At 35.7% G+C, this 26102-nt stretch overlaps 2 long non-coding RNA genes across 3 annotated transcripts in view; both read left to right on the top strand.

The window, feature by feature from the left end:
• Positions 1-26102, top strand: part of LOC131424628 (uncharacterized) — a 559968-nt gene that overhangs the window by 394805 nt on the left and 139061 nt on the right. The window lies entirely within an intron of this gene.
• Positions 441-8139, top strand: LOC131424629 (uncharacterized). Its single transcript, XR_009227982.1, has 2 exons — positions 441-1091; positions 2801-8139. It is a non-coding gene; the product is annotated as an uncharacterized LOC131424629 (long non-coding RNA).

Raw genomic sequence — 26102 nt, 5'->3', positions numbered from 1 at the left:
CTCTTCTGCCTCCTGTCCCCCATCCCTTTATATGTAACTATATATATAGTTATATATAGGCACATTATCTTCATTTTGTTTATTTATTTTTATGTGGTGCTGAGGATCAAACCCAGGGTTTCCACACGTGCAAGGCGAGTGCTCTACCGCTGAGCCACAACCCCAACCCCCCCATCCCTTTCTTATACTCTACTTATCGCTCTTGATTTTTATGAGATCTCTGCCCCCACCTTTATTTTCCTTTTTCCTCTCTAGCTTCTACATATGAGAGAGAACATATGACCCTTAACCTTCTGGGTTTGGCTTATTTAACTTAGCATACTATTCTAAAGTTCCATCCATTTTCTTGAAAATAACAAAATTATTCCTCCTCCTCCTCCTCCTCCTCCTCCTCCTCCTCCTCCTCCTATCTTAATACAACTCCATTGTATATATGCACCACAGTTTTTTTTTTTTTATCCATTCCTCTGTTGATGGCCACCTGGGCTGGTTCCATAGTTGGGCTATTGTAAATTGTGCTGTTATACACATGGACATGAATGAATCACTATAGTATAATGACTTTAATAGAAAATAGTTTCCTTACTTCAGCAATCATGACCCTAACATATGCTGACAGATACATATTTTAATCCCCAAACTTGAAATATTTCCATAGTTATGTTATTGCACTTTCTGCCAGCTTCCATGGCTTTCTGTTTTTACGTATGCTTTCCTAGTTTTTTTCTGCTCTTTAAAATTAAACTCCCGAGAGTGTTTTCTTTTATTACTTCCTTGATCAATACAAAAAACTGAAGAGTCAGAGATAAATGTACTCTCAGAATTACATAAACACTGTTATAATTTAGGAGATGTTCTCTTCTGTTATTTCATCTATTATGTTATTATATATCATCTATCTCATCTCTTTTCTCTCCATGTTCTTTCGAAGCACTGTAATTCTCTTATCCAGTGTTCTTTGTGTGTATATTTGTCTGGAGATCTCATTATGATAACTGATTTACAAAAATTTATGTGTTCTTTTTCAGTTTACAAAGTGATTTTCACAAATGTTACTTTATTGGATACTTGCAATGACCTTTTAAATTAGGGTATGTTATTATCATTTTATTTTTTGCATTTAAGAAAACACTCTGATCAGATAACAGAGAAGGTATTTGAACTGAAGACTTTAAGTCCAAACTCTGAGGTCTGTTCACTCTTCCTCCATTTTCCCCCTTTATTCCCAATCACAGTTCATACTTGAAATTATGTTGATCAGTGTTAAAAGGGCAGCATATCAATTGCTAGTCATTACTTCACTAAGCTGAGCCTTAATGGAGTCATGCAAAATAGTACAGATTATAATAACTACCTCACAGGATTGTTATAAGAATTAAATTGATTAAATATGACAGTGTCCAACATAGCAACATCTTACCCATAGTGGTTGTATAATATGCTAGATTTCCTTTTCTCATAGATAACCTGAATTATTTCTCTTTAAAAGTTTTTAACTTTTTATGGATCTCTCTGCCCCAAGATTAGACTTGGAAAATCATGATCAGTATAATTTATAAGGTAAAATTTGCAGGAGAAAAGAGGGTGGGAACAGAGTTAGAGTCAAAAATCGTGAGCAGTTTTATATGAAAACAATGTAAAATTGAGTCTCTTAGGTTTTCACACAGGATAATGCAAACTAAAAATAAGTGGAAGTTCCATGAAAAATTAAGTGATGTAAAATTGTGCTACAATCAAGAGGAAAGGAAGCTAATGGAATAAGCTATTTTATTCTTGCTTAAAAATGCACTCTCTCAATTGCTTTAGAATTTTTCTTCAGTAATGAAGAGGAACAGAGGGAGAGGGGAGATATCAAAATAGTTTATTTGGAATTGAAACTTATTATGCTTATATCTCACTCAACAGGATTGTACCTGATCTAAAGAGGACTTGTTGAAAAAAATATATTATTGTTAACTGACAGTGAACTAATAAATGAATCAAATAAGATGGAGTTAGAAAATGTTCCATTTCCTCATCTCAAATAAGATGGAGTTAGAAACTGTCCCATTTCCTCATCTCTTGTTTTGATTCAACTTTTCCCTTTCTCAATCTGCAGTATGAATGGATCTTATTAAGTAAATAGATTAGGAAACTAACCCAGCAAAGAATTTCTTATGCAGTTTGAAAGGGAAGGGGTTGGATTAGGGCAGTAATTAAATTCTTCAGTTTGGAAAAAAATGAGTTAATTAATTTAAGATATTTTGGGAACTTCTAAATATTGTATAAAACTATGATACTGTTAAAAATTACCAGTGAGATAGAGGTACATATTCTGTGTTGTAAAAATGTAATTGATCTTTTTCTTCATTTTTGTATTCTGCTTAGGAAGGGTTTTTTGCTCCAAGATTATGGATAATTTCTGCCATGAAATTTTTTAATGCTTATGGTTTTTCATTTTCCTCCCATGCTTGACAAACAAATCCATTTACTTTCAAATGCACCAAAACTGAAAGGATAACATTTGAAACAGTTTCAGAAGATGAATTATGCCCCATAGTGAGCTATTTTATCCATAGTCCAATAGATTTTCTTACAGATGAGGGATAGAAGACATATTTCTTAGTAATTACAAGCATATCATAAAAACATACTGAGAAAAGAGAGTGTTCTTTCCTTTTTTTGAATCATCATGTTGCAGGAGGTATAGTAATATTAGTAACTAAGTACAAACATAAATACACATACATGTGGTCATGCAGTGGTCTATTCTGGAGGGAGTTTAGCAAAGAGCCAATGAGTTTTTCTTTTTTTCCTCCAGGGAAACACAGGAATGATGCAGTTGGAAAAACCGAGTCATTAAAGTCTTCGTCTTAAAATTACCATGCCAAAAAACCCTGCTCCAAACCTCCAACCAGAAAAACATTCTTCTTCATAGGGTTTTGGTTTTAACTTTGATAAATATTGGTGATTAGCTCTTTTTGAGTTTTCAGTTGCTCCTTGGCTTTGTCCACACCTTACTTCAATCTTTCCAGTTGATCTTGATGTAACCAGGGTGCTCTGCAGTCTGAAATAAAGAAAATCTATGTCCCAGAGCTCTTGGTCTAATTGCACACCCTTCAGAGATGAGCACCCTTGGAACATGCAGTGACTCCTCCTGACAGTCAGTGAGTTGGTTTAGCTCAGACTTCTGTCAAACAACTTAGGTCCTCCTATAATTTCTTAGGAATCCTAGCATGATATAAGTGGGACAAGATTCCCGTCACATTTTCCTTGACTGTCAGTTCCCCAGTGACTACATCATTCTATGAGCACAGTTTCAGTCTGTGTCTTCATTTAGCATTTTTAAGTCACCCTATAATTAAGGTCTAAGGAGTGATAGACATTCATCTCCTATTTTTCCAAAGTGATATCTTTTTGTTGCTGCAATATTTACTGGATGGTCCATCTTTATTCATGGAAGTAGAAACTTTTTGATCGCTTAAATAGAATGGAAGGAGAAAAGGAAAAATAATTAACTTTCAAATTTTACTAGGTTTGGGGGTTTGGCACATAATGCAGATTCCACTAGCCTCCAGGAAAGTTCCAGGTTTAAGTGACAAACAGTGTCTCTAGATATTTGTAAATAAAATATTTCTTTTGACTATCTTGCATCCTTAGTTTTACTCTTCATTTGACTTTGAGTATTACCATTTGTAATTTAGGAATAAATTTATTGGCGCACTCTTGAATCCATTGCTTGATTCATCTTTATATTAAGAGTTTGGGAAGAATTGTTTCTATTAAATGATGATTTTCCTTGAAAACAAAGTATTGAAGATTAATGGAACAAATGAATGACTAAATTGCTATTTGGAAAATAAAGGGTATTAAAGACATATTTGTGGCATTTTGTGGTTAATTAAATGATGCATTCATTTCTAGGAAAGAGTTTCCAACCGATAGATCTGTCTTTCCCCATGCTTGCAGCTAGATGCTTCTTTTCCTTCTTTGAGGTTTGTCAAGAATTCCAGGGAGGCAATGGGGCTCCCCTGGGCCGGGTTGTGTTTTGTGTTCTATGTTCATTTGCACTTCCCTAGTCTTACTCCTGTCCTGTTTAACTCAAGGCATAGGCAAAAAGGTTGTTAAAGGTTGGAAGAAAAAAGTTTCAGCTTTTGGCACATCTGGTAAGGGCACAATCAGGAGGTATCTTTACACAGTCAATGACTTTCCAGAGCACTGCCATAGCTAAGGCTCATGCTTCCCTGAAATGGTGAGCACAATTATTATAGTCATCAGAAGAGAACAGAATATAATCTGGTATTACCACTTCTTTGTGTATTGATCTTTGCTGTCTATAGAATTAGACCTATCTGTGCCTTTCAGCTTGGGTAAATGTAAAGCCATATTTCCTACCAGAAAGAGCAAAGACTGCCAGAAAAGACTGCTCAGGAAACCAAGCTGCTCAGAGGAGGCAAATGGCATGAGCTAAATTCACCCAATGAGAAAACAGGAATGGGATCAAGAAATTTCTCAAGAGGTAAAGATACAGAGTAATAAGTGATCAAAAATAGAGAGCTCAAAATGGAAGGAATGGAGAGAAAATAGTAATGAGGAGGAAGATAAGAAAAACACTTAAGTTTTTAATAACTGACCAAAGCAATGTTTGAAATAATATAATCATTCCAGGATTTAGTCCAGGCTTTCAATTAAGAAGAGAGACCTATATACCTCTTTTTTTCTTCTTTCAAAGTGACCTTGAATTTTAGTTTAGTAGGTTTGGGTGCAGCTGTTATTTGATAATAACACATTGTGTTTTTCAATTTACTTAGATTGTTTGAAAAAACAGATAACTGAAAACCATCTGTGTTGCTGTGTAATTTGTTCTCAGGACAGGGAGTAGGAACAAAACATTTAAAATCCTGCCACTGAAGGTTCTCATTAATTTAAGGAGTTCTGAGACTCAATCTCAAGTACCAGGTGAAAAGGGTACCAACTGCTGGGCTTCCTGTGGTAAACACAAAATTAATTTTTTACTTTGTCCATGGTGATTGGGTGGCATTTTTTTTAAAGAATCTTCTTGGCAATGAGTCTTAATTTAATGGGCATTGAAATCATCAAGAATAACTGCTTTAAATGCATATTCTTGAAGTTTACCCCAAGAGATTTTAATTTAAGATGACTGGCTAAGGGTCAGAAACCACCACATTTAAACCAGTGGCCCAGGTGATTCTGATGTAGTTGGTTGGAGGACCACACTCTTAACACTGTTTTTTAGATCCTAAATCTGTATGTTAGGAGGTATCATGTATGTGGGAGTTAAATTTGGGACAGGTATTCTGTAGCTAAAACATTACTACCAAGATAAGAGAGGAGCGTGCCGCGCGCGCGCGCGCGCACACACACACACACACACACACACACACAAACAACCATGAGCAACTCAAATTACATAACAGCAAAGCAAATGGCTCAAAGAAAAGCCAGCTGAACAAAGGGTTTTAAATAGGTCCTCAGAGATATAATTGAATCTGATGAAATTCAGCTGACAAGACACAAAGGCCAACTCTAAGTTGATATGGAAGGACAATGGAAAACATTTCAAAGGAGCATGATGAATTTCAGTTATGGACACCAAACCTTGAGCTCTGGAAAGGATTATCAATTTTACTGACTATACTGATCTGCAATGTATGAGTCATACTAGGCAAATCTATTTTGCTCTTTCTTTTATAATATATAATAACGCACTTAATTTTGTTGGGGATATATCCTAATTTTGCACATGACCTAACTCTAGGCTCTAACTTTTAAAAAATGCCCCTTCACTTTTCCCTCCTAATTTATTAGAGCCATGATATAACATTTTACTTGTTGAGAGTAGAAGACTGAAAGGATGTGATTGTCAGAAAATGGTTGATGGGTAGTTTTCCGGTGGTGGTTGAGGCAGCAGTCTGGAGAATAAGCCCTTTCATCTGCCACTACAAATATATGAGATTCATGGAAAATCACTTTCCTTATTGCACCTCTGTTTATTCCCCTGTAAAACAGGGGTACTGGAGGGTAGATGATTTTTGTGACCATCTAGAATAAGAATATGCTAAGCCTTTTCATCTGTTATCTTCCTTAAACATTATCACAATTTTCCATCTCTAAGAACAGACAATAGATTGTCACTAGAGGCAAATTGAAAAGAAAAGAGATTTAACAGTGCCTGAATTCATGGTGCTCACAGATGGCATTTGAATACAGGTTCTTTTTACCAGCTAGAGTGGGATTATGGACTCTCTGCTTTATGTGATTGCTTTGTTCTGAGGTATCTGTTGCCAGTTGATGGGGAATATAGTGTAGTACTGTAAAGCAGAGAGAAAAAAATATTCATCTTTCAATCATAGGGCTATAAGTTTGCACAGATATAGACAATTATTTTTGTCTATCTTGAGATCCCAAAATGGCTGCTATTCACATCTCTTGCCATTAGGTGGGGCACTTGAAGAGTGGGAAAATAGCTTCAAGTCAAGTGATTCACGTTCAACAATGAAAGTAAACAATAAAAGATACCCTTCTTTCATAGGGTTCAAACTATCAGTGACCAGATTCTCATTTTCCTTTGTAATTCCTCGGTGGGGGGACTAAAAATGGGGAGTTGATAAAATTAATGACATGTGATGTTGCAAAATTAGATATTAATATAAAATTCCCATTTAGGATTCAAAAGCCAAAATGACTCTGAAGTCAACTCCTATACTCCACTTTCTCAGAGAGTATTTAATGTATATAAAGTCAGGAAAACAAAATAACAGGTTTATTCTGGTCCAGAGAGTAGAAAGAAGCCATGACAGTTACAGCAGGCCTCCTCCGAGTGCTAATTGATTTCCTTTAGCATCCAGGGTACTTAACTATTTCCTTCTCTTCAACTTTCTTTTTTAAAAAGTCCATGCTAATTAATTTGCCTGACATCTTAATGGATAATTCATTAAGAAAGTCTTTTGTGCCAAGCACATCATGATGAATTTTGATCACTGATGTTACCCACGCTGTCTTTCAAATTGTTTTTATTGACTCACTCATAGATTTAAGATGTTTTCTTAGAACTTTACAAATGACATAGGAAAATTTCAAATCAGTCTTTTAAAAGACAGTGACTTTAAACTTTAATTTGCCAATATATACATTTCAAGCAAAGGGTAAGACATATGGAAAGGAAGACAGGGAAGAGTAGGAAGAAACCCAAGAAATATTTCTGGTAATCTATGTTCTATCTTGAAAGTAAGAATCTTTAGAGCCATGATAGTGATGGTAGTAAGGAAAGAGTAGATATGGAAATTTGCTTTTCAAATCAAAGGAATTTTTAAAAGATAAAGAGATTTGGTAGATTAGAAATGAAGGATTAATGAGAAAAGCAACTCACAAAATACTTGAATGAATGAATGAACGAATGCATGTATGGATGAATTATTTGTATTTCTCCCTACTCTGATCCAGCTAAAATGTGTTTTTTCACTTTTCCCAATATGTTTATACTTTTTATTAGTATTTTTGTGTGAAATAGTTTAAAAAAATCCCTGCAATTTACAGAGCTCTGCATTTGATTAATTCTAGATTGTCAGCAAATTTGTATGAGTTTTCAGAGGACTACAAAATAGAGAAATGACTAAATTTTATGTAAATCCTTAACATTTAGAATGATGCTCATTTTCAAAAAGAAACTTGAAAAGAAACTAGATTTATGCACTGCTATAATTTTAAACAAGAGCCAATATCATAAATTCTCCTGACATTTCTTGGTTTCTAAGAAACCAATGCAAAAGGAAGGTGAGAATCAGGTTTGTATACTGTATATTGTGCTGATTAAGTTAATGATGAAAAATTGACACATTTATTCAGTATTTAATATGTATTGGGCACCAAGTTAAGCATGTAATTAACTCAAGTAATCCTCACAAGAACCTTATGAATTTGTGTTATTATTTAGCACCTTCATTTCTGTAAGATAATGTAAAGCATTTGGTTTTTATATATTTAGTAGAAACCTGAGTTTTGTAGTCAAGACTAACTCAGTAAAACAAGTTAGTTGTTTCATAGTTGTGTAAATAGCAAAGTAGACTCACTAAAATTATCTGGTTGCTCCACCACAAGCAAACCATCCATACTAGTGAAACAAAACAAACAAACATACAACAACAATAAAAACAAAAGAGAGAGAAGGAATGGTGGTCAATTTTGTCTTCATATTTGAAATATACCACATTGTTGTTTAGTGGAAAAAGCTAACTGTATTGGGGGCAATAAAACAGGTTTGAAGAAATGGTGTTTAAGCTCATCATGCTCTCTAGAAAGGAAAGAAATAAATTCTAGGAAATTTAAGAATTTACATTGTTTTATATTTTTTTTGTTTTAATTAGTTATATATTATAGTAGAATACATTTTGCACTTGACATATATAGTTGTTTAGCCTGTGGCCAGCACAGGCTTCATAAATGAAGGTTCAGCTATGTGAGAAATCCAAAAGGAGTTTGAATTAAAGAGACAGGCTCTAATTACCTTTAAACCAGCTCCAGGACTGCTTCTCGTACCCCGAGCCTCAAGGTACCTATTTGAGTAGTGAGGTTTACTGAAGAGGCCAGCGCGCGCGAGAGAACACTCCAGGGAGTGGACTTTTATTGGGGAACAAAAAATTCTGGGGAAAATCCCATCCAATGAAGATTAAGGGGGGCAGTGTCCCAAGGTCAGGTGCTATGATTGGGTCTTCAGGGGTAGTGGCCAGATACGCCTTCACACGGACAAGCCCTAGGACCTGAGAAGGGTGGGGAAAGCTCTGGACACAAAGATGTGTCTAAGCGCCTCTCGCCCAGCCAAGGAGGTAACTCGAATCACGTGCGAGGATGGCCTCCCACATAGATGGGGTATCATTTCTCATTTTTCTGATTGTACATGTTGTAGAATCACATCAGTCATGCAGTCATATATGAACATAAGGTAATAATGTCTGTTTCATTCTACTATCCTTCCTGTCCCCATATCTGCTCCCCTCCCTTCACTCCCCTCTTCCTAATCTAAGGTAACTCTATATAGCCTTTGTTCTTTTGGGATTGGCTTATTTTGCTTTGCAAGATGTTCTTATTACTTGCTATGGTTTAGATATGAGATGTCCCTCAAAAGCTTATTTGTGAGACAATGCAAGAAAGGTTAGAGGTTAAACTATTGGGTTATGAGTTTATCCTAATCAGTGCATTAATCAAGTTGAATGGATTAACTGGATGGTGACTGAAAACAGGTAGGATGTGGCTGGAGAAGAAGATGCATCATTGCAGGTGTGCTTTTGGGGTTTATATTTTGGCCCTGGTGACCTGAGCTTCTTCACTCTGCCTCCTGATTGCCATGTCCTGAGCTGCTTTCCTCCATCACACTTTTCTGCCTTCATATTCTGCCTTACTCTCTGGCACAGAGAAATGGAGTTGCATCTGTAGTCTGAGACCTGTGAAACCAGGAGTGCCAAATAAACTTTCTCCTCTAAGATTGTTCTTGTCAGATCTTTTGGTCACAGTAATGAAAAAACTGATTAAAACAGTAGCAAATTCTGTAAACATTGATTACCTTTTTTTTTTTTTTTTGAATCACAGTTTAAGAGACTACTATAAATGAACTGACTGAGGAACAGAAAATCCACAATAATTTCTCCTTAAGTATTATTTTATTAGAGAAAGGTCTTCCTTAACTACCTGTCTAAAATAGAACACTGTTCATTCTTTGATTCTTTACCTTCTTTATTTGCCTTTTTTTTGTATTTATTACACTCTGATATCACAGGGTAACTTATTTATAGATTATTCCTCCTCTGTAACTTCATAAAAAAGGGAATTTCTCCACCTTGTTCACTGATAATTCTCTTGCATCTGGAATACTGCCTGGTACTTGTAGATGTTTAGTAAACATCTGAATAAATGAAAATCTAAATTAAATAATGAAATTCACATGCCTAATAAATAATTGAAAAGCACACTGCTTTTAGAAAAACTAAAGAATGTTTTTAAAAACTAAAAACAATATTTTTATCTACCAACAATGAATGAAATGTATATAATAGGTGTGCTCAGTGCTTATGAGGGTGAAGTAAAACAGACATTTATGTAAAATTGAAAGACACTTTGCTAGAAAGTAGTTTGAAAATGTATATGTCTTTAAAAGTGTTCCTATCACATTTTAGTTCTATGGATATATGTAGGGAAAATGCAAAATTAAAAAATAGCTTTTGTTGCACAAAAGTCTTTATTTCAACACTATTTTTATTGTAATGAAGGAATTTAGAAAAATTCTGATGCCTAATGCAAGGAATAAATAAATTATGTTGCATCCTTTCCATGGTATATCACATAAACTTTAGAAGTTAGAATCACTAACAGTTTTTTACACACTGAAAAAATGATGATGCTCTGAATTTAAAATAATTGGAAAATTATTATTTGGATTATTTATTATTATTTGTATATATGAAATTATTTTAAAAGCTGGCTAGAAATTATGCTAGAATATTAAGGGACTAAAGCAGGTAGAATTATGGGTGATTTTGTTTTATACTTTTCTATACTTTTATTTTCCAACTTTTCCTAGATGAAGCTTTCATATTCAGAAAAAAAATTTAAAAATATTTTTAAATGATTCAGTATGAAATTGCTAATGATCCAGAAATGATTATATTATAAACTTATGGCTTCTTACATGAAGAAATGAGTTTAATCTAGCATTGCTCTGCTTATCTAGTAATACATATGTTAACTTAAGCATATGTAAGTAAATTTTAATTTTAGCACATTTCTGGGACTGCTGGGGAGTTCTCATTATACCAACAAGAAGATCTAAACTCTAAAGAATATTAGTATATCCTTTCAAATACCAAAGATGTTTTTGATCTTGGATTCTAGTCAATGAAAAGAGATGGATGGAATTTAATTGTCAGGTGTACTGGTTGTCAAATGAGCTGAGACAGACTAGTAAAGGGTAGTGAAATTTGATAGAAATGCTAAGCAGAGAGGCCAGAGCTACCTGGTTTAGAAGGCAACAGGACCTCCCGGAAAGGAAAGTACTGTGGTTCTGTCTTGTGGCCAGCCCAGGTTCCAGATGGAAAGTTCCTTCTGGCCTCTTTCCCTAAGTCTTTGAGGAGTATACTGTTGCTTTTTGGATTATTAGCCACATTTCTACTTCATGCTCTGCCCTCTCAGTATCCTTTGTACCTATTAATGAGTTTGATCACACAAACTCCTGCTTCTGTCTTGATCTATCTCATTGACCAGAGTCTGTAAAATAGCCAGAGCACTAGGGCACCAGGCCAAAGCACAACATTTAATAACAAGGCTTGTCTATAATTGGATTCGCTTAATTCATAGCTGTACGAACTATTGGATTTGGTTCAAGAATATTCCTTAATTTTTGGCCTGGCTTTCAGATCTTTAGAAGTAGAAGGCCTCTAAAATTATTGAGCTTGGGTGTTGAGATGAAGGAAAGATGCAACAAGAAAATTTATTCTACCTGAACCTTTATAGTTATAATCTACTAACTATAATTTGTTGAGGCAAAGGTTACATGTTACTTCCATATAGCCTAGCACAGTGTCTGGCAAGAAGTAAATGCTTGATAAATATTTGTCCAGTAAATTTCGAATATTTCATTTTTTTGTTATTAACCCATCATGTAATGAAGCTATATTATCTTACACAAGTGATTTAGAAATATAAAATTCACTCCAGATTGAATCCAGAATATGTAAAGAGTTGCTACAAATTAGTAAGTTGAAACACAAATTCCGATAGAAAAATAAACAAAAGACAGCAAAAGTCACTTGACAAAAGGACTTCTTTTTCAGATGTTCAATAGACGTGAAAAGGAACTTAATCTGATCAGCAAGAAAAATGAAAATTGCAATTCAAACCACTTTACATCTACAATAATTGCTAAAATAAACAGAGAAACGGTATCTAGTGTTGGCAAGAATGTGGAGCAACTGGAGCCCTCAATAACTGCTTGTCTGATTGTGCATTGGTAATTAGCTATGAAAAACTCTTTCAAAGAATTTTATGAAACTGAAAAACTACACAGTCCAATGGACAGTGGGTGCACCCAAGTAATCCCAGCAGCTTGGGGGGCTGAGACAGGAGGACTGCTAGTTCGAAGCCAGCCTTGGCAATGGTGAGGTGCTAAACAACTCAGTGAGACACTGTCTTTAAATAAAATACAAAATAGGGCTGGGCATGTGGCTCAGTGGTTGAGTGCCCCTGAGTTCAATCCCCAGTACCAAAAACAAACAAACAAACACAAAAAGCCCATTTTTCAGAAATTCTATTCTTAGATAAATGGAAAGTAGAATTCCATTCAAGTTTTTATTAAAAGACTGTTCCAGAAGGTTCATGTCAATGTTATTGGTAATAGACAAACCTGAAAAATGCCCAACTGCCTACCAAAAGAAGAAACAATGATTAAATCATAATATATTTGCACAACTCTAATACTACTCAGCTGTGAGAATAAATGGATCACCATTACTACATTTAAAAATATTAATGAACCTCTCAGACCTAAGATTGCCAGGCACAAAAGGATGATTTCATTTACATCAGTTGCAAATACAGGCAAAAGGGTTTTGGTGCTAGAAATCAGGATAGTGATCACTCTTACTGGAATGGGAAAGCTAGTGCCTAGAAGCAGGGGCTACAGGGGCCTGGTGTGATACTGATAATATGCTGTCTATATGGAGTAGTCTTTATGGAAATTTACTGAAGTATAAATTTATAATTTATACATTTTAATGTATGTTATATTTCAATAAAAAGTTGAAATAATTTTTATCATTTTTTTTTCAATTAACTTACCAAATTCTCGTATTGAACCTACCATGAGATGCATATGAACATAGCCCCAGAATATCTCCTGATATGATCTAATGTCATGAGTAACATTTTAAAAGATATTATTTTGCTAATTGATAAACAAATTATATTTTACCTGAACTTATTATTGAAACAAATTTTAGTGTTTTGTTTACTTGTTATAATGCTCTTAACCAACTAAATAATTTATTTATTTTTATGGTGACAAGGGCACTTAAATCAAGAACTACCATTTTCACATAATTATTAAGTGTATAATACAGTATTATTGAATGCAGACACAATGTTGTATAGACAATCTCTAGAACTTATTGATTCTACATAAGTATAAGTTTACTTATACAACATTTTATACAGCAACATTTTATTTCCCTTCTTTCAGGCCCTGGTAACCACCATTCTGTTTCTATATTCTTTTTTCTATGAGTTTACTTCAGATACCTCATATACAGTAAGTGGAATCATCCACCACTTGTTATTCTATGACTGGTTTATCTCACTTAGCAAAGTGTCCTCCAGACTTATCTGCACTTTTGTATATAGCAGGTTTTCCTTCTTTTAAAAAGGTTGCAAAATATTCTATTGTATATTATATCACATTTTATTTATTTATTTATCTATTGATGGACAACTGAGTCCATATTTGGGATTTTGTGACTAATGCTAGAGTGAACAAGGGAGTGTAGATATCTCTTCAGCGTATTGATTTTATTTCCTTTGGCTAAGTGCCCAACAGTGAAATTGCTAGATTATGCAGTAGTTTCATTTTTAATTTTTTGAGGAACCGCCATATTGTTTGGTTGTACTAATTTACATTCCCATCCAAAGCACAGAAGTGTTCTCTTTTCTCCACATCCTTTCTACACTTGTTATATTTTATCTTTTTGCCATTCTGTCTACTGTGGGTTGATATTTAATTGTGGCTTTAACTTGTATTTCCCTGGAAATTTCTGATGTTGAACATTTTTTTCATATATATGTTGGTTATTTGTCTGTCTTCTTTTGAGAAATGTCTATTCAGGTACTTTGACAATTTTTAGCTGGAAGCATCACACTACAAGACTACAATAACTTAAAAAGTATGGTACTGGCATAATATCAGATATTTAGACCAGTAGATCAGAACCCACACATATATGGTCTTAACCTCTGACAGAAACCTTTGACAAGGGTACTTACCTTTGACAAGAGTACCAAGAATACACTATGGGGAAAAGAGAGTATCTTCAATAATTTGGCTGAAGAAGCTTAAAAGAATGAATTTGCAAAAGAATGAATTTGGACCCTTCTTTTATACCATACACAAAAATCAAATCAAAGTATATTAAAGAATCAAGGTAAGACATGGAAGTAAAAAACTAATGCAGCGAAGCATAGGGGAAAGGTTTTGTGTCATACTTATTAGCATCAAGTCTTAAGTCCTCCGCTTGAAATATTTACAATGGTTTGAAATGCAAAAGAATATAAATGCTTTAACCTAACATGGGAATGAAGGGGGAAATGTTGCTTCCAAAAGAACACACTAATAACAAGTAGCAGAATTTTACTTTTCCTTATGTGTTTAATTATTTGTTGAATCTCTTTGATCATATTGAGATGGAGCTTGAACAAGACCTTTGTTAGAGAGAATAAAAACAAGTTATCAAATAACTGAGGTGAGTTACCAAGCAACTGAGCTTGTGAATTGTTGACAGTTTATAGTATAAAAGATTCAATTGTTTTTAAAAATTGTTTTAAGTTTAGAAACTTTTGTCTGTATTGGTCAATGGTAGTCTACATCCTACTAGGTGTCTAAATGAGCCATTTCTAAGTTTCCATTTATGATCAGGGGCTGTGGTGCATGAATACACCCACATTTTTACCTGCACATAAGCTGATAACAAACTCATGTTATTGCCTAGTTGTCTTTTGTTGTGTATCCACAGATATCCCAACCCTCAGGGTTATGGTTGAAAAAGACAGGAATATGTGGCCATACTTTGATGAAGGCAGGTGAGATTTATTATATGAGGCCAAGCTTCTATCTTTCTTTAGATGCAAACCTAGTATTCAGGGACCTTGTCATATCTATTTTCTACAAAGTACCTTCTGTACTTGTCAAAATCAATAACTTAGTTTATAATGAAGAAAGCACAGAATTCAGCTTTCAGGATAGAAATGGCTACTCATTTTCCTTAAAAAAAAAAGTATTTCTTCTGACACCTTCAGGCCAATGAACATAGATTTTCTGAGAGGCACTTTTTATAAACTATCACCATTTTATTTTTTTACAGAGTGTCTGCCAACTATATAGTGCATTTATTGATGACAATGATAATGCATGATAAACTTTAGTACTTTATGGTTTAAAATATGTGTTTCATACTAATTGTCCCATTGGGCTCTCCAAAACCCCATAAAGTGGTCATGTCATATATTATGCCATTTTAATGAAGGAAACTGATATGAAAATACTCAGAAGCTGAGCCTAGTTTGCATAGCTAGGAAGCATCAAAGCCAATCTTTCCAACTTGATTCATGCTCTTTCTATTTTATTCTAGCCTCATAGGAATCATGGTTGTATTTACTTATATGATAATTGAAAAAGAATAATTGATTCATTATATTATTTAGTGTATTCAATATATATATATATTTGCTTCCTGTTTGTCAAGTGTGGCTAGGTGTTGACTATACAATGGTGAACGAGATAGAAGCAGTCCTACCTTGATGATACTCCTGAATAGTGGTGGAAGTGCAAACAGATAACTGAATAATGACAGTATGTATTCTCTCCTGTGTACACACACACACACACACTCACACACACACACACACGGAGCAATTGGAATGCACAGGAAGGACCTTACACTGATATGAGCTTTTACTCTGTATAAAATACCTTCTATTAAATTATTCCAGAAAATAGGCTCTACTGGACATCCTAAATGACCAGATAGAAGAGGAAGGTGATATCTGAGAAACATGCTCGAAAGATACACTTAGTAAAAAAAGAAAGAGTTTAACTCAATAAATGTAGCTGTGAGGCTAACGGTGAGTGAATATAGTTCAGGGTCCGAATTTCAAAATGTAAACCTCAGGAAGATAAGAAGGGGAGTAGGGCTTACAACAAAAATGAATTTAGGCTTAAATCTATTGACCACGATTTTAAGCCTAGATGGCTCTCAGATATTATCACACACTTGTGAAGCACTATGTTTTTGCTCAGAATGGCTCTCCAAGCAGAATTTCTCCATGTCTCTCTAACTTGTGATCAGCACCCCTAGGACATTCTCTCTCAAGGACTGCAATATATGTAAGGATTTGAGTTCCTATCTAGGAGTTTCTTTGCAAGTCTGGCTCTGAAAATGGACATATTCTATTCAAAACTCTTTGAATTTCTGGTTAAATAAAAATGTTGACTAGAGTTTGATTAACTAAATCTACTGGTCATTACCCGTATGTACATCTGGTCATAAGTTCCCAGCAGTTGACATGTCCTTGTGCCAGGGCATTGTGGGAAGAAGGGGATGTTAAGGGCAGTGTTCCTGAACCTGAGATCATTAAAAACTCTTCAGGGGATCTTGTACCCTGAGAAATGGTGTGTAAAATTTTAATGGCTCATTTGAATATTCTCTTGGCTTGTAAATCCCACAGTTTTCATTAGAAACTTAAAGGATACCCACAGGCCATTAGGAGACCAATAGACCATTGACCCCCTTCCCCACAAAAATTAAGACCTCCCCTCTGGAAGACAATAAACTATCCATTTGAACATTATATTCTTTAGATATATTATAGAAAATGGTCACTAGAGATATTAGTTTATAGTTTTTGTTGTCGTTGTTATGTGATTATTTTGTTTTGGTTCCAGAGTAATGGTGGTTTTGTAGAATGAGTTTGGGAGGATCGCTTTTGATTTTTATGGGGGTTGGGGGGCTAGTTTGAGAAGAATTGATGTGAATTCTTGGTTAAATATTTGATAGAATTCTGCAGTGAAGCCTTCTGGTCCTGGATTTTCCTTTGAGGGAAGACTTTTTCCTGCTGATTCAATCTTGCTACTTGTTATTGGTCTGTTTAGTTTTTCTAGGTCTTCATGGTTCCAATTTGGAAGATTACATGTCCAAAAATTTTTCCATTTTTTTAAGTTTTCCAATTTGTTGGGCAGATAGTTGTTTATCATAGCCTCTAATGTTTCTTTGTATTTCAGTGGTATCAATGTTTCCTTTTTCATTTCTAATTTTAAATATTGCATATTCTTTCTAATATGTGGATGTATAAAAAAAGTTGATCAGAATGTGTCTTAGTGATCACTAGAGTTTGTGAAGAGGATGGGAAAGGAGGGATAGAAGGATGGTATATATATATATATATATATATATATATATATATATATATATATATATATATATTTGGGTACTGGGAATTGAACTCAGGGGCACTCGACCACTGAGCCACATCCCCAGCTCTATTTTGTATTTTATTTAGAGATAGGGTCTCACTGAGTTGCTTAGCGCTTGCTTTTGCTGAAGCTGGCTTTACACTTGTGATCCTCCTGCCTCAGCCTCCTGAGCCGCTGGGATTACAGGAGTGCACCACCACGCCTGGACAATTTATTGAATATTTTATAAATGGCTATAAAAGAGGTGCTTAAAAACTCTAATCACAAAGTAATGGTAAGGAAATAAAAACATTAATTGTCCTGATTTGATCAGTGTATTTTATGCATGTATTGAAGTATCTTACTATTCCCTATAAATATGTTTTGATCAAAAATTAACATAGTCCAGGCGTCTGTAATCCCAGAGGCTTGGGAGGCTGAGGCTGGAGGATCTTGAGTTCAAAGCCTGCCTCAGCAATGAGGAAACACTATGGAACTCAGTGAGACCCTGTCTCTAAATGAAATACAAAATAGGGCTAGGGATGTGGCTCAGTGGTCCAGTGCCCCTGAGGTCAATTGCTAGTATCAAGAAAAAAGAAAAAAAAATTAACAATGCAATTATTTGTTAATCAAAAAATTTAGAAAATATTTAAGGAGATGCAATTATCTTGATTTCATCATTACCAACTATGCATATGTATCAAATTATCACACTATATCCTATAAAATAATTTTTGAAAACTAAAAATAAAAGACAAAAGTAAATAGGCATCTAAAGAAACATTCTAGAGCAGCCAGATTCCAAGATGGCATCTGGTGATGCTCATCTCCTGCTGTTCACACTTTTGTATCATGTCCTTTCATAGCACATTGCACCAGCATTGGTTTCTGTGGCCAAGAGCATAGAGCAGGAGCAATGGTATCTCACTTAAGGAGGCCAGGTTTTAAAAGACTTCAGTTTCTATCTTGGGTGCTATTTCTCTCTTTCTCTTTCTCTTTCATCAATCATTCTGGGGGAAGCTAGCTGGCAATTCATGACTCCACCTAAGCAGGCTCTGCAAGAAGCCCATAGTCTCCATGCATCAGTCTCATGGATCTCAGGACAGCCAATAGCTAGGTGAGTGATTTAGAAGTTAATCTCAAGCCCTAGTAGAGCTTTTGACACTGGCAACCCAAGTTGGTAGCTTAGCTGCAACCTCTTGAGAGATTGTGAGCTATAACCACCCAGCTAAGCCTCTCCTGAACCTCGATCCCCAGAAACTAGGTAAGGTTTGTTGTTGTTTGTTTGTTTTGTTTTGGGGTGCTAGGATCAGACCCAGGGCCTCTCACATGCTAGGTGAGTGTTCTACCAGTGAGCTACACCCCAATTCATAGGTTCAATTTTTAGAAGCTACGTTTTGGGATAATTTGTTATACAGCAATAGATACCTAACGCATGTTGCCTTGTCTGGACCCAATAAAAAGAAAAATATAAGAAAATAAGATGTTTGTAAAATGCCAAACTTCCGTGTTAATCTCAGGAAATGAAAGTTGGAAATAAGAATGTCAGAAGTAACTATTTCCTTCATCTTGCTGTTAAGCAGTGAATGCCCTGTGGACCATTCATAGCCAGCACCTGGTAACCATTGTGATTGACACAGCAAGAAGCAACCTCATGGCTTTTTTTTTTTTTTAAGGTGATTTCTTTGAAAAGGCACCAGTTTTCAAATGTGTCCTATGAATACCTTTTTTGTATTTCCTGGAAACATTATCAACTTGACAGAGAATTCATGTTTTGCCAGTGTGCCAGTGATCATGGGGAGGTACTGATGAAACTTTTTTAAAGCCATAGGGCCTCTTATTGTCTGGCAGACTTTACAGTTGTTAGTTTTGGTGTAGTAGTGGCTTGTGTAACTGGTGCCATATGTAAACAGAACTTGCTCTGGTAGTAGTGAAGAAGAAACTTTCAACTTGAAGTGTAAAGAGGAAGGAAACAATCCATTTCAATGATTATTGGACATAAGCAAAGAAAAAATAAAATGCCCGGTAAAATAAGCATTGCCACTTTCAGTGAAAGTAGATTAATCACATAGATAGTTTTCCCAAACAGCAGTATTATTATCTTTTTCTTGTCATACTAGCTATGGTTCCTTCTTTATTATAAACTTGGTTGATTCAGTCCTAGGACTGAATGCGCATTTTCCATGCGCATTTTCCTAAAGTAGTATTTTCAAACTGTGTATTGACTCATTAGTAAAAGGTACAACCAATTAGCTATACAAATGTTGTTGTTGTTGTTATTATTATTATTATTAAGATTGAAGGATTGAACCCTGGGGCACTTAACCACTGAGCCACATCCCCAGCCCTTCTTTTCAAAAATATTTTATTTTGAGACAGGGCCTCTCTGAGTTGCTCAGTGTCTCCCTAAGTTTCTGAGGCTGGCTTTGAATTGGTGAGCCTCCTGCCTCAGCCTCTCGAGCTGATGGGGTCACAGGCATGTACCACTATACCTGGCCAAATGTAGTTTCTAAAATAATATAGAATAAAATATTTTGGAGTATAACACTAGTAAGGTATAATTGATAAATAAAACATATTTACAGTGTATAGTGTGTTTTGATATGTGTATACATTGTAAAATGATTACCACAATGAAGCCAGGTTATATATACATCACCTTCGGAATTACCTTCTGAGTGTGCATAATGAGAAGACTTAGTCTACTCTCTTAGCAGTTTCCAAGTGAACAGTGTGTCATCATTAACTTTAGTTATTAGGTCATACAGTGGAACTCCAGAACTAAACTTTCCTCATTCCTACCATCTCATCCCCCAGCCCCTGGTCTCCACTGTTTTACTCTGTTTCTATGAGTTTGACCTTTTGAGATTTCATATATAAGTGAAATCATGTGGCATTTATTCTTCTATGTCTGGCTTACTTTGTTTAGCATAGTGTTTTTCAGATTCATCCATGAATGACAAGTTTTCCATCTTTTTTCATTTTTTTAAGGATGAATTATTTTCTGTGGTGTGTGTGTGTGTGTGTGTGTGTGTGTGAGAGAGAGAGAGAGAGAGAGAGAGAGAGAGAGAGAGAGAGAGAGAGATATTACCCATCTGTCAATAGACAGTGAAGTTGTTACCATGTCTTGGCTGTTGTGAATAACGCTTCAATGAACATGGGAGTGAAGATCTCTCTTCAACTTACATATCTAATTTCTTTTGGATATATCTGCAGAAGTGAGATCAGTGGATCAAACGAGTTCAATTTTTAATCTCGTGAGGAATTTCCATAGTGGCTACTCTAGTTTGCATTCCCACTGAAAGTATAGAGCGGTTCTCTCTACATCCTTGTCAATGCTTGCCTTTCATTTTTTTGAATGTAGCCATGCTCACAGGTGTGAGGTCTCACTGTGATTTTAATTTGCATCTCCCTGATATTTGGTGATGTGGAGCACTTTTTCCATATACCTGTTGGCCATTTGTATCTCTTCTTTTGAGAAATGTCTGTTCAGGTCCTTTGTCCATTTCTCTAATAGGGTTATTTTCTTGCTGTCAGTTTGAGTTCCTTATATGTCTTGGGTATTAACCACTTATCAGATGTAGGACTAGACAATGTCTTCTAGTCCACATAGTGTTTCTTTAGTGCTGATGGTTTTATTTGCTGTGTAGATGCAAGTTTTCAGCTTGATGCTGCTTCATTTGTCTCTTTTGCTTTTGTTGCTTGTGCTTAATATACCTTTGTACTAATGAGAGAACCAGACTTATTTTCTGAAAATGAATAGGTCCATGAGTACTTGATGGAGAAAGGGAAAGTGGTGAGGAAAATGATCAATGAAGACTTTTTTTTTTTTTTTTTTTTGGCCATTTCACAGGTTTTTCAAGGGGCTGGCCCTACCTGGTATTATGCTTTTGCAATTGGCTCTGTCAGATCTTGGACACCAAAATTCTAGCTGCAAGCTTTTCCTGGGAAGAGACTCTGGGGTAGGGGCAATACAGGTCAAACGAAGAAATATTGCACTATGTGGAAGTACATCAATCACACGTCTGTGGAACACCTATTGCTAGGTCCCAGGCTCTGTGCTGAATAATAAATATAATTCTTCTATAATATGTAATCAACTTGAAAAATTCAATATACAGTCAAAAGATATCTAGTAACAAACAAAAGGCAAGAGAATCTCATATGAGATATTTAGCTAGATTTCAAATGCCATTTTCAGCCAAAACTTTCATTGTGTTATTATTTTTTGAACCACACATGAAAAATTTCAGATTCTGATCTCAATTACCTCTGCTATTAAAATATAAACACTATTTACTCCTTCATTTGTTTTTTCACCAAGGGTAGCAAGTACCGGATATTTGGTGGACACAATATCTTTATTTTATATTTATGTGGTGCTGAGGATCAAACCCAGTGCCTCAAGCATGCTAGGCAAGCACTCTACCTCTGAGCCACAACCCCAGCCCAAGAACTGGCTATTTGAAAGACTCTGTGCTAGGTATTTTGGAAGACAAGAAAGGCTCAAAGGATGTATGTAAGTGAAAATTCTCTAAATGTTTCTCCAAATTTTGTAAAACTTTCAGATTTGAACAAGAATTGATTTGGGTAAAATAAAAGACTTGATGTAAAAGCAAAGCATGGTAAATAGTCTAAAACCCCATGGATTACAGTGAAAGCAATGTTAAAATGACCCTTAAGTAAATTAGAATTGTTGAGAACTTTAGTAATTAAAGTCCTTTCCCCATAGCTACCCCAGCAATCAGGAAGCAAGGGTAGTGTGGATCAAGATCTCATAAATAAACATGCAGTCGCCAGTCCCTGGAGGTGAAAAAGTCATTCTTGAGTGTGCCACATGAAGGGCTCAGAGATAAGTGACAATTCTCTTGTCACCCTGACAGAAAATATATTAACTTCTTTAAGCCAAGAATTATAGTGATTTCAGCAGTACAATTATAAGGAGTGACTACTGGGACTTGCATAAACCAAGCTTATTTAAATAATGTTTTAGAAAAGAACATGTGCTACTATTAGAGAGTTCTGATCGAACAACTGTAGTCCCCTAAGATGAAGCTAGTTGAGGATATTCATGTTTGCTTCAGCTATGAGTCTATTATTTATGTGGAATAATTAATGCCTCTGTGGACATCCATTCGAGGGGAGGCTGATGAGCCTTTTACCACTTTCATGCCCAAACTTATTAGCTACTTCAAGACAAAGAAGTCTAGTTGCCCACGAATTCTGTGGTGATACTTGAATTGACTTGAGTTAATTTATTATAATTATTGCATACCTGTTACATGCAAAGTATAGCAATTGGTGCCATGTAGTGTATACATTTAGACAAAGGCAGAATTTGGTGTCTTGAGGGGTTTAAGGTCTGGTAAGGAAGAATGACAAGGGCAAAGATATCCAATTGCAAAGATAAGAGAGAAAAGGGGGATTGCTGTAATTTGCTATGTTCATGTGGATAAATGAGCCTTTGAGCTGGGCTTTGAAGAATGAAGAGAATTCTGGGAGAGGACATTGGAGAAAGAGCCCTCCATGGAAAAGTAATAAAAAAGAATGACTGCCAGAGTCAAGCTAGAAAAAAAAAAGAGAGAGAGAGAACTTATTGAAGGAATTGTGGTGAGCAATTTAGAGCAGCCAGAGGGCATCTCAGTGCTGTACTCTCTGGAAATACCCCATGGCTGTGGCTGCATGCCTTGTCCTATTCCGTCAGAGTCCTGTCTCCTAGAGAAAGCTCACCAGTTTTTTCTTCAGCCATGATGAGCAATGGGAAGAAATGCTTTACTCTGACCCGGCCACAGGTTCATTCAATATGGGATTTCCATGGGCAATGCCTTAAGCCAGAGAGTTAATTGGCATTTTAGTCATCCTGTGACAGGAGGGAGAGGAGATACTGGAAGACCTTCCACCTCTCTTCAAATGTGAAGCAGCAGGGCCAAAGAGCCAGCTCACCCCTCTCAGTTCCTTTGCATTTCAATGTATACAAAGCCTCATCTTGGCTTCTGTAGCCTGGATCTGGCAGCCACCACTGTGATGCTATGTAGAGAACATTGGGATCTATTTGTGGGGTCAGCCAGTCAACGCCCCATGTTTACAGAGCCTCAGAGGAGGTGCAAGGGAGAGCTCACGCTGCTGGAACATTCCAGGAGTGGCTGCCGAGTCAATGGAAAAGAATAAGTAAAATGCTTCAGGCGTCAGCACACTGTACATTTTTTCTGTTCTATTCCTCCGTTTCCTCAGTTCTGAGCACTTGACCTACCAAACTTTGATTTAACTCTTCTCCTGTCTTATTGGATGTTATGAAATGATTGATTTGGGATCATGTTTGTACAGATTATATAAATGTAGCAGATAGTCCTTTCTCGATGACAACACATCAAAGCATAAATTATCTTAATTATCTCTAACATGATGAATTAACTTTTCTTTATGTTGAGTAGTTTGTAACCATGGCTTCACATTAGAATCGTCTAGATAACTTTTTTTAAAGTTCCCAATTTTCTGACAGTTATCAAGGATGCAAACAACAATAAATGTTGGCAAGGATGTGGGGGAAAATGTTCACTCATACTTTGCTGATGTGACTATAAATTGGTGCAACCAATCTAAAATGCAGTATGGAGATGCCTCAGAATACTTAGAATGGAAACACCATTTGACCCAGTTATCTCCACTCCTCAGTAACTCTCGAAGGACTTAAAATCAGCATACTATAGTGACATGGCCACATCTGTTTATAGTAGCTCAATTCATAATAGCTAAGCTAGGAAGCCAACCCAGATGCCCTTCAGCAGATGAGTGGATAAACAAAATGTGGTATGTATATACAATGGAATATTACTCAGGCATAAAAAAGAACGAAATTATGGCATTTGCTGGTAAACTGATGGAACTGGAGACTATCATGCTAAGTGAAATAAGCCAATCCCCAAAAATCAAAGGCCAGATGTTCTCTCTGATATGTGGATGCTAACACACAATAAGAGGAGAGGATGGCAGGAAGGAATAGAAGTTCATTGGACTAGACAAAGGGGAATGAAGGGAAGGGAGTGGGGATAGGAATAGAAAAGATAGTAGAATGAATCAGAAATAACTTTCCTAAGTTCATATAGAATAGATGACCAGTGAAACTCCACATCATGTACAAGCACAAGAATGGGATCCTAAGTCATACTCCATTATGTATAATATGTCAAAATACACTCTCATGTATATCTAAAGAGAACAAATTTATAAAAAGAAAAGAAAGTCCCAATTCTCAGGCTGCCTGTAGGTCGTTTTCAGTAGAACACTGGGGTAGGATGCAGGCATCAGCATGCTCACAAGCTCTACAGGTGAGTCCATTGTGTAGCTGGAGTTGGAGTGTGAGTGCTACAACCCTTAAAGATGAATGTAATAAAACCCACATGGTAATGGATGAAAATATTTGTGTATCTAAAGTGCAAGTACTAAATTATTAACAGTTCTCAACAAACACATTTCCATTTTTAAAATAGTCTTTTCAGGAATGACCTTCATAAATTTGTTATATAATATTATTTTAGTGATGTGTCTCTGTTAGTAATGTGAAGCATGTTGCATATAAACTGTCTGGAGAATGTGCCGTTATTTGCAAACATGCCAGAGAATACAGCAGATTTTACAAAGGTTTATGAAAACAATATGCTTCATTTTTGTTAGCAGAAAAACAGCTTCAAAATTAGCCTCCTGTTAAACAGAAAGCCCAGAGAGTAGAAAAGAGAAGGGTCTGATTCCTTGTTCACTCCTAGCTGCTGTCACAGTGCCTCATTTGTAAAATCCATGACATCTTTGTTTCTTCTCTTGAGAATTCAGCCGAATTCCAGGATATACTGATTCCACCTCTTCAATTTCCTTCATTGTTTTTCCATTTTTTCCGGCTACCATTCTAAATCAGGATCTTGTTTTTTTTTTGTTTGTTTGTTTGTTTTTTTCCCCTTGATAATCATCATAAGCTTCCCACACCAATGTGTCTTACATAATAGCCTCTGACCACAGATCTGAGAGCATTATTTTTCACTTGCCTTTAGTGGTTCTTCACTGATCACAGAAAAAATCACCACTCAGTAGCCAGACCTTCAAGTTCTCCATCATGTGCACTCAACTTTGTTTTTGAAGACTAGTCCTCTTTGCACAAAGTATGATGGAACTGATTGAGCTGCGTTTAACAGTACCCAGACAGCATTAGCTATATTTTTCTGTTATCAGAACCCTAGTTTGTGTTGCATTTCAACCAGTGCCCCAATCCCAGCCAGTGTGGCAGCTCAAATTCTTCTGCTTTACAAAACTCTGAACTTCATAACCAAAAGCAATATTTTCCTACTATGATTCTATATAACACTTTACTTGGACCACTTTTTAGATATTTCTCAAAAGTCCCTTAACCCTTCTGAGTCTCTGTTCATTTATTTGTAAATTGGGAACAATAATACCTACCTAAAACATGCTTGTGATGAGTAAGGTTATATGCAAAAATAGCAGACAAATTTTACAAAGATTTTACTTCTCCTTTCTTCCTTCCATATGTTTTTCATTAAACTTTGTAATTTCCTTGCAGGAAGAGTCCTGTGACTGGTAAACTATTGGTTTCAATGTAATTTCTTGGGGTAATGCTTTGTATACAGAGGTGCTCCATAAAAGATCCAAGACGTATGGCTGATGTGCAATTAGGGATTAGGAATTAGACCAGAAATCCAGTTTTTTTTTCTCTTGAGGTCATTATAATAATTATTATATTATTATCATTTAGAATTGACCCATATATTTGCCCCAAAACTCATCGAAGAAATCATTATTGCCTTATTGAGAAATCAAGAGTCATTTTAGGGGCCTGATACAGTGGTGCAGCCTGTAATACCAGCAGCTCAGGAGGCTGTGGTAGGAGGATCACGAC

Source organism: Marmota monax, unplaced genomic scaffold (genome assembly GCF_021218885.2).
Source record: "Marmota monax isolate L192 unplaced genomic scaffold, Marmota_monax_Labrador192_F-V1.1 WCK01_AAM20220418_F8-fsc00037, whole genome shotgun sequence".
NCBI lineage: Eukaryota > Metazoa > Chordata > Mammalia > Rodentia > Sciuridae > Marmota > Marmota monax.
Note: the sequence above shows the minus strand (reverse complement) of the source record. Positions and strands in the feature narration are given on the sequence as shown.